The 10,802-nt window shown below is 29.5% G+C and overlaps 1 pseudogene; it reads left to right on the top strand.

Moving 5' to 3' along the window:
• Positions 1 to 8,764: 8,764 nt before the first annotated feature.
• LOC117168598 lies at positions 8,765 to 8,916 on the top strand (annotated as a pseudogene).
• The last annotated feature ends 1,886 nt before the right edge of the window (positions 8,917 to 10,802 follow it).

The following is a 10,802-nucleotide window of genomic DNA, read 5'->3' as shown; positions in this document are numbered from 1 at the left end:
AGAACTAAAATTCGAATTGGTCGAACACCCACCGTATTCACCAGATTTAGCCCCCAGTGACTTTTTCTTATTTCCAAACTTGAAAAAAGGGCTCGGTGGACAAAGATTTCCAGACAACGAAGACGTCATTGCCTCTGTAAGTGCTTATTTTGAGGAACTTCCGAAAATGCACTTTTCTGAAGAATTAAAAAAACTTGAAAAGCGATTGACCAAGTGTATAGAGCTCCAAGGAGATTATGTTGAAAAATAAAAAAAAAATTTACCCAAAAAAAATTGTTTTTACACTTCATTCTAAGGACTTATTGAACTACCCTCGTAATTAACGAAGTGGAGTAAACGTCAGTCGATTAATTACGACTACTAAGACTTCTGAATGCTTTAACAGGTCCCCGTGTGGAAATAGCCCGGGTTAGCCCTGGTACAACAAGGTTTCTGGTCGGAGACTGACCGGGCTATGTTTGTTTTTTAAGAGTCTAGCCCTGCGCTGGTCGGGGACTCGCTGGACAAAATTTATGTCAAATGGGGGCTGACTGGGCTCTGATCGGACAAATCTTATGATCGTATGTTCAGACGGTAGCTGGCCGGGCGTTGATTGGCAATAATAAAATTGTTGAACTTTGTTTATAACTTAATTACTTTCTCTGATTTCATTAAAAAATTGAATGCGTATACCCGAATGGATTCGAACTGCTTTTTTTTAATTCTAAGTTCTATCATCATGAAAAATTGAAAATGTTCGGAAAAAAATTACATTCTATATCAATTTTAAACGTTGTAAAAGAGTACTAAACACCTAAAAACCAAACCTTACATGAAAGTTAGAAAACTTCTCTCATTAAGAAATTTTCAACTTTCACTATTGAATTTTTGAGTCCCGTCGTTGAAAATTTTAAATGTTCATCAAAAATTACATTCCTGTCATTCAAAAAAGTTGTAAAATAGCTTAAAACGAGGAAAAACAAAATATCACGCGAATAAAAATTGTAATCGATTTAAATTATTTATTCAAAAAGTATTTTACTGATATTCCTATTAAAAGTTCGTGTATTTTATATTTACAAAACGCCGCATAATAATAAATAATTAGAAAAAGAGTACTTAAAAGTTGGTACTTTAACTTTTCTGAACTGTAGCTTATGAGGATGGCTTCTCAACGAGTTTCAACTTGTCAGTTTAGCGCAGTGGTTAGCACTCCGGATTGCTAGACGTTAGATTTAGGTATAGATATATGTAGGTTCGATACTCCGTAGCATTAGAAATCTTATTTTTAAGATAATGTTTAAAAATGTAATATATGTATTTATTCTAAACAGGACTATTAATATTTAAAGTCAACATACTCGCAATCATTTAACATTTATTTTAAAAATTTTTTTTGTCTCTCAAAGACTACGTGAAAATAGTTAATGTTCCCTGCGTGCTGGGCGTGTGGAAATTTATATATTAATATGCTCCAATTCTATAGTAAAAAAGAATCAAATTGATCCCCTAAATCAGTGACAGATGCTCTTCATAAAATTGAAACACGAATTATTTCAATCTAGTAAAGCAGCAATTAATCTTGTCCGGGCCACGGTCGAAATCCCCGGCCAGCTCCCGGCCAGTTCCCGACCTGCTCCCGATCAGCTCCCGGCCATGCTCTATGGCCGGACGCTGGCCAGCGCAGCGTGACGATGCTGGTCGGATTCCGACCAGTAACTCCAGCCAGATCCCGACTTAAAGCCGGGCTCTCCAGCCGTAGACTGGCCAGCCCCCGACTTAAATTTCCACCCGGGTCACCGAGATTACTCTTTTTCAAAAGGTGAAAAAAGGCCCCTTATTAGGAACATCTTGGGTAGGTTTTAGATATCTAGGTCCATTTTTGTTAACATTTTTTTCCAACAATTTCATTATTTATGCACAGAAAAATTTATAAAATCATTTAAGCATAGATGAGCAAATATATCAGTTTTGTCCATCTTGCACTTCTTTCGTACGACGAATGATTGGCTTTTAAGGAAGCGTATATTTATAAAAAATACATTGTTTATAAGGATGTGAATAAATAATGACTCGTCGTGCGAGTAAATATCACATGAGTGAAAAGTTCAATCTTGTCTCAAGGATTAATAAAAAAAATGCAACTCAATTATGGTTCTTGAAGCTCATTATTTATATCCATTGTTATAAACAATTGATTAACAGAAATTATGAACAACAAATGATGTTATTAATGCTATATAAAAGTTTCGCAACAACTGTAAACAATAGTCTGACAATGGTTGATCTGGATGCACTCAATTTTTGAATTTTTATCTATAATCGCTGGCCTTCGAATTTAATCTTCAGTTATCAACACTGAAAAATTTTCACAGAGGCCAATCTGAAAAATTAATTTTTTTAAATTTATTATTCATACAGACAGACACATTGATAAAATTTTTTCAAATGAGAATGTAAAAAAATATTGAAAGTTATGCGTATTTGAATTTTGGTTTGTTTTTACAAAAATCCAATTTCCTAATTTAAACTTTATACATTTTGACCCAATTCATATATTTATCTTTTTCTTAATCTTATAGCGTTCATTGCCTTCTTTAGTAATTAGCCGGAAGATAGAAAAGGATTTACACTTTAGAAAATGGTAGCGGCTTAACAAAAAATGTCAATTCTTCATTAAATCGACCTTTTAAAAAACTGTATTTTGATATTTTTTACTTGAAATTATTAATATTGGTTCAGTAAAATATTTATTATCACTGGTTAATTAATTTTTAATTATTCAGGCAAATAGAGTTTGTTTAAATAATTTTCTTTTCGAAAACTTGTTTTTTATTCCCTTTAAATATTACTATTAGTTTCGTAGAATATTTAATAACATTGGCGATTCATTTTTTATTGTTAGAACAGATTGAATTTGTGTCATTAATTTTTGTTAGAAAATTTGTTTTTCCCTAAAATTGATTACTATTGGTCTAGTGGAATATTTGATAACATTAGTTCATTGAATTTCAATTATTTGAACAAATGGAATTTGATTAAATAATTTTGTTCCAAACTTCTTTTTAATAGACATTATTACTGTGGGTCTACTGGAATATTTATCGATTTTGATTTATTAATTTTTAAATATGTAAAAAAATTGCATTAAAAAAAAAAATTCGCAATATTTCGTCGAACTGGGATTTTGTTATCATTAATGACATGAATTTATTTAAAAATATTTTTTAATTAATTCTTGATAAATATTGAACTAAAGAAATATTAATAATTTTTAATAGAAAAGTAGTTAAGCAAATTGAATTTGCTTGAAACATTAAAAATTAATATTTGCCTAAATTATCTTATTTCTAAAAAAAGTTAAAATATAAGAAATTATGTTTCCAAAATATATTTCTTGTTGCTTAAGATTCATGTAGCTATGTAAATATTATGAGATTTCACCACTTGTATTTAATATTTTTCCTTCTCAACACAAGAAATAATTTTTTTAAAAACTGCTTTGGTTTTAAGCGAATAAAAGTGAAGTGAAATTAGTGTAGAGCAGCAATATCGCACTCGAAAAATATAGGTGTGAATAAAAGTTTTTTCAAGTGTTCAAAACAATCAAAATTAATGATTTTATTGTACAAATAAAACATCCAAATTAATAATTTAGATAATTATTTAATTAACAAATTTAATTATAAATATCTGGTTTCGAATTTTGGTTGAAAATTCATTTCCTAAACTCAACGTTTTTATTAAACAATTACTTTTTCAAATAAAAATATGAATGTTCTATCTTGGGTTAAAACTGGATGTTTCTAATTTAAAAAATCTAAAATTTTATTGCACATTTGTCTTTTTAGTACACTCGACGTGAAAATACAACTTTAAAATTCAGTAGTTTGATAGAAAATCTTAATATTTGGTTGACAATTAAAAAATTTAGTTGTAGATTCATATTCATATTCCTGAAGGTTACAAAGTCAACCATATGGTGTAAAGGTTAACTGTATTGTCGAGAATTAACCTACTGAGTTAAAAATCAACATTTGCGTTACAATTTAATATTTTCTATTTGAAAAATCATCTGTTTCTTATAGAGAAGTCGTGTTTTGGTTGTAGGTTCATCCTTTTCATTTTTAATTAATTTATTTTTAAACAAGTACGAAATTTGTCCATGAGATTTACATTTCCTCGTTTACTTTAATTTTTGTGTTTCCTTGTTACTGGGTGAATATGCATTTCATCACATTAATATGGACCAACCAAATCTGCGTGGAATATGTCTCATTTGATCAGCTGCTTTCGTTTAAAATAATTTTAATTAAAATCTGACCTATTTTTAGAAAGACAAAAAAATTTAAACTTATATATCGAAAATAATATACTAAATTCAATTTCGAAATATTAAATTTTAAACAATATTTAAAATATTTTTGAATATGTTAAAAGGTTACAAAATTAGCCATTTTTCAATTTTGCAAGTCTGATCAAAAAATTGTACCACAATTTTATTCAACGCAGAAATTAGTTAAAAGTTCCCTCTCGAGATTTCCGGGAAAATTAGTTTTTATTTTAAAACCGATTTTTATACAATACATAAAAACATTTCCGAAGATTTTAAATAATGTAAAAATTGAGGGATGATTTACGGATGATTTAAGGAATAATTTTCAACCAATATCATTTAATTTTTTTCGCCAGTAATCCCCCTGTTGTTGTGCCCAGAAATGCGTCTAAAAATGCAAAGTAGCAGTTTTCTATCAAATCCATTCTAAAAACGGTACTGATTGGAAACTTTTTAATGTGAATCATTTTTAATCGACAAGTGACGAGTAGCAAATTTTTTTTTAATGATGCTAAATTCTTTAAAGAATTTTTTCCCCTGCAAATCGTAAAAAGCTATTATCATACGAGATAAATCTTACAATATTGATGAATCTGGATTTTTTAAACAATTCTTTCTTCTTCAAATCATAAAAAGTTTTTTTTTGAAATAATGACAAAATTAAGAATTTTTAGAGCAATATATTTTTAAAGGATTTTTGGTAATTATTTAAACATTGTTTTTAAACCATTTTTTCACCTGCTAAGTCAGAAAAGTTAGTATTTTTTCGTATCAATGAAACAATTGACGGATATTGCGAGAAACATTTTTTTTCTCAAGGCCATTTAGCAATTTTGTAAACAACTTTTTTTTTGCTGTAAATCGTTAAAATTCATTCTCTTCATTCTCTTCTCTCTAAAACAATGGAAATTTTTTTAATAATGATCAAATTTTTCAAACAAGAACTACAACACTCGGAATTCATCAAATTTGTATAATTAATTCCGAAAAATTTAAACTTTTCGCGATTGACAGGGGGAGGTAAATTCTTTTAACAAATAATAATTATTTAAACTATTTTAAATAATTTGAAAAATACTTGCAAACTAGTTGCTTATCGATAAAAATATTTCAAGCTGATAAAATTACCAAAAATACTGTCTATAGTATGAATTTGATAAAAAACGGATTATTTTTTTGAAGATAGTACAGGAGTTTTCACAAGAAAAAAATTTCAAAAATTTTTAATATCTTGAAAATTTGGAAACATTTGCTTCTAAAATTCTTTAAAATCTTAAGAACATAATTATTTTCCAAAATTGTTATTTAATTATCATTTATAAATTTATAATAGCATTTTTAATAAATGGAGCATTATTTTTTTATTTTACTAAAAATGTTTTATGTTCCAGGAAAAATTATTTTTAAGAAAAACAGCGCTGATGATGAAAATTTGAAAAATAAGGATTATTTTTTTGGAATTTAGAAAATTTAGAAAATTGTGTAGTAGGAATAATAGATATGTTAATTCTGAAGCTTTGCTATCAAAAGAGGTGAATATTCAATCTAAAAATACGAATTTTCGATGAAAGAAAGATTACTTTATAACAAAATATTTGAATATTTGACAAAATAATTCATATTTTAACAAAATAGTTGAATTTTTAACAAAAAATATATTTTTTAGCAGCACTTCAACTAAAAACTAAAAATCATTAATGTTTAGCTAAAGAAGAAGTGTGAAATTTGCGACTGAAAACATTTATATTAAACTAAGAAAAAAATCATTTTTAATCTAATATGGAACTTTGTATTAAATTTTAAACTGATGTAAGGAATTTTTAACAAACTGTATTAATTTTTTAGTCAAATAGTTGAATTGTCAACCTAAAAGACGAATATTAAGAAAAAATGTTCAGTTCTGAAATTAAAAAGATGAATTTTCAACTCAAAATAGAACATTCATATTTATAGTTAGAGAAATTAGTATTCAACTGAAACAAAAAAATCTTGAGATCAAGAAATACATTTTCCACCAAAATCCTGGACCAAATAAATAATAGTAGCCTTCAGTTCGTAGAAAAGCGAAAAACGGGAAAGAGGGAAAAAAGTAAAAGTTTATACGATTTAAATACAGTCTAATATTTAATAACAAAAATCAAATTTTTATCTGGTATTGTTTGACCGCAAAATAGAAACTTGATTTTTCATTATTTATTGTGCGATCAAAATTAAAATTTTTTATTTTTCACGAAAATTTAAAACGTGGTTATAATTATCATTTAGGGCTTCCAAAAAGAAAAGTTTATCTTCCTGTGACTGAAATGTGAGTTTCAGCTCTTTAGCAGCAAAATTAAAAGTTTTATTGAAGATTGAATTATTGTATTGAACATTCATTTTTAAAAAATTAAAATAATCTTTCGCTCTTATATTTTGTTGTTGAAAATTAATATATTTTATTCAAAATACGCAAGTTTGAACGCGCCTAGCGCGCTACTGTTGCTTATCCCGTTTCGCGCTCTAAATTGTATTTCCCCCACATTTAAGCGCAGGCCTTTTAAAGTGAAAATTTAACAAATGGACAGCTGCAATTTAATGATTGTGAATTCTCTTTTGTTACAGCTCTATTCGGATATTGCCAGAGGCGTAGAGAGCGTATGGGATGCAGGGGGTGAGTACTGTCGTAAATGCTGACTGCATAAGTGGAATGTGCCGACTGGGACGATTTATTGTTAAAAAAAAATCTCGTCTGTGGATAGAGATTATAGGCTGAATTCTAGCTTAAAAGAAGCTTATCGATTTACTGGTTTCATCTTAAAACTTGAACCGCCAATAAAAATTATTAATGGACTGAATGAAAAGCGTTAATGAGTTTCACTGGTAAACGCGCACATATAATATTATAATAATATATAATATACTAATATATTTATATGATTGAAGGAAGGAAAAATTGTTTATAAATGACCAAATATGTTAAGCAACAAGTTGGGCTCTCAGTATTTATCAAATTTTTGTAATTTATACCGACAAATAAAAAATTTTTATAATTTGAATAAAGAACGAAATTTTTCAGGCAAATGATGATTCTTGGAACAATTGAAAATGATTTTGCAAACAGAAAATTGTTTAAGAAGTGACCAAATATGTTAAAAAGGAAGTTCTACTATTAGTCATATTTCATGATTTTTCATAAGCAATCACATCAATCACAAAAAGTCAAAGAAATTCACTGTATTCAGGTTTTATCATTTTTTCACTTAGAAGTTTAAACAAGATAAACTGTAAAAGCTGCATTGAACGAACGTTTTTTAATCGCTTTTTAAGCTCGAGTTTAACTTCAAATCTGTATCCACAGCCGAGATATTTATTTTTAGCATTTTTAACTCTGCTAATTAAAATAATCATTTAATTAAAGTATAACAAATTGCCATTTGTTAAATACTTGTTACAGAATATCCATGAATTTTTTCAAATTTTTGGTAAAATTTGTTAAACGTGCGCAGGAATTATAAAGTCGACGTATTGAAAGTTGAGGCTGACTTTTCCTGTTTTTTCACACATTTTCTGCCATTGAGAAGACCAGAAATTTAGTAAGACAATCAAACTGACATCGCTTTACAATCATAACGCTGAAAAATGTTTCTGTCTTTAGCTCAACTTTCTGCGATTTTTTTTGCCTATCTTTGTCTACCTTTTTTGTTGATTCTTTATTTGTTTTAAATACAACTGCTTGCGTCAAAATAAATGTGCTGTAGGTCAGAATTTTATTAACTATTTTTCTTCTGAATTAATAATTTGTGGGTCAATTGCACTGCTTTTCATTTAAAAAATTAAAATATTAATCACAGAAGTGAATGAGCTTACTTTTCTAGGTGGGGACCGAGCCATAAAATTATACTCTGGAGTCCCGTAAGAAAAGTTCCCGTTATAGAGGAAATGGTGGTGCAAGGGGGCGAGAGAGTGAGGCTGCTGGTCAGCGGAGCAGCACCGCAACAACGCAGGAGTGTATAAATAAAAGCGGACAGTATCCTCGTCGGTTGATTCTGTCGTCAGCTTTAGTCATATTCAGTCAGTGGTGAAAATTGGGCAGGACAATCCCTTCCGTTCGTTTTCAGTCAATCAGTGTTTAGGTCATATCACAGCAAACACGTTCTGTAACGGTTCCAGATCAAAAAAGGAACCGTGTTTTTTATCTGGTATTGTTTGACCGCAAAATAGAAACTTGATTTTTCATTATTGATGAATGAAAGAATGACGATGGTGACAGAACTGTTCTGAAACAAAAATGTCACAGTGTTTTAGAACACAGTGACAAAATTAAGACAGAACTGTTCTCGAACTATGTCACAGCATGATTCTGTAACAGTTGCTATGGAATTATTCTAGAACATACTGATCATAGACGCTCTATTATATTTTTTTCAAGTTTATCTTAGAACTGTGCCGTAACAGTGATATATCGAAGTTTTAGAACCCTGTTACAAGTGTGTTCTAGAACAAATCTTTGTTCAGATTTATTCGCTAACACTGTGGTCGAGCTGACCCTTGCAAATATCCCTAATGTGGATATCTCGGACGTATAATTTTTGTTAGTCGGGACTGCGTACGCGCTATCCCGGATCAAAATTTTGTCCACGGGAATATCCAAATTTCCGGCTCGCAGAGTATTCCGACGGGTTATCTTTGGAATAACCCGGGACATAAATGGAGTCAAACGAAAATACTGGGATATCCTATTCCTTTGAGGGATACATAACACTGTTCCATATTTGATAAATAACAGTTCTAGAACTGTTATAGAATTGTCCTAGAATTTTTACAATGCAGTGTACCAAAGTTCTTGAATTTTTACAGATCGGTGGTCATAGCGTTCTAAATCTGTTAAAGATTTGTTATACTATATTTTTAATTGAGTTCTAGAATTGTTCTAGAAATGTTACAGATCGGTTGTCAAAGCGTTCTAGAACTGCCACAGAATTGTTTTAGCGTATGCAAGATTGAGAAAGTTACTCGCATGTTCGTAAGCTGTTACTATCCTGTTCTAGAACACGTTTTTTTGTGTTCTAGAACAGTTACAGATCTGTTCTGTAAACATGTTTGCTGGGATATTGCATAACCACGTGTAACCGGGCATTACAAAAGTATCGAAGGAAATCAACAGAAAAACGTTTATCTTTCTAAGAAACATAAAAGTTTTTAGATGAAGTAAAATCGGGTGTCTTAAGACGATCGATTTTGCAGAATTTATTTTTTTACCGGGAAATTTACATATTTTCGTGAGAGAAATCTGTCCAAGTTCGATTTTAACAGCTTTTATAATAATGAGTTGAATTGTTATCTTTTTCAATTATGATACCATTCACTTTAAGATGATATGGTTAATTTAAAGATTCTTTGAATGAAGACTTGAAGTCATGAACAATTAAAAATTAAAAGCGTTTGAAGTGGAGAATTTGAGATGAAAAACATATATTTTTTACCATTTATTGCATTGTCCGCCTGCATGAAAAATTGTATGAAAGTGTCATAAAGAACGCTAAAATCCTCCATTAATAATTGACTACCGATACTTCGATATCTATCGGACTATCGATATTCCCAGGGGCGCGCTCCTTAAAAGGATTTTTCCAATTGCTTATTTTAAATAAAAAAATTAAGCAACAATTTTTTAATGAAATGAATCTAGAAAATTATTAAATCCACAAAATAAATGGGTAATTAAATGAGTCTGAAAATGATTAATTCCACAAAACAGTCAATTTAACATCGTCGATCTGAATATATTTCCCGAGATTTCAATTCAAAAAGGCCGTCGATTTTCCGAGTTATATCTTAACATTTTCGCAAGATAGAAATAATAATTTTCTCCTATTTAAGTCAAGAAACTATGAATTAATCGTCATTTTTGAAAAATAAATCCTTGAAAAATACGGAGTGACATATTTTTGATAACATACCGAATTTTTGGAACAAGGAAATATCGCCGAACCTGCAGTTTCTGTTATATCTCAATGAACGTATTTTCGAACTGTGAAAAGAATTTACCTGCAAAAACTTTTTATTTGCCTTGTGAAAATTGGAAAATTCCTGGATTTAAAAAAAAGATAATTCGAACTGAAATGGTACAACTCAATACGGTAATTGGTATATGATGAAGCTATGACAAACGTCAATCAAATAGAGAAAATAACCCTGGTTAGCTAGGAAGGACCACCTCTTTCACAAAATCGGTAATGACTTGCATCTACCAGAAGAAGGTGTACTTGGTTTACCATTCTTCAGGAAATTTAGTAAATGTTCATTAAGTTCTAACTACCAAATTTTAGAAAACAAAAAATATCGCTATACACACGAAGAAAAAGATATCGCACAATGATATCGCAAAACCTGTATATTGCAAGAAAGAGCAATATTATAACGTGAAAGGAGGACCCGAATCTTTATACGATATTATGATGCACTAATATCACAGAAAAAATTAAGTTAAATTTGTTTGCTGTCGCCT

Source organism: Belonocnema kinseyi, chromosome 2, assembly GCF_010883055.1.
Source record: "Belonocnema kinseyi isolate 2016_QV_RU_SX_M_011 chromosome 2, B_treatae_v1, whole genome shotgun sequence".
Classification (NCBI taxonomy): Eukaryota; Metazoa; Arthropoda; class Insecta; order Hymenoptera; family Cynipidae; genus Belonocnema; species Belonocnema kinseyi.
Note: the sequence above shows the minus strand (reverse complement) of the source record. Positions and strands in the feature narration are given on the sequence as shown.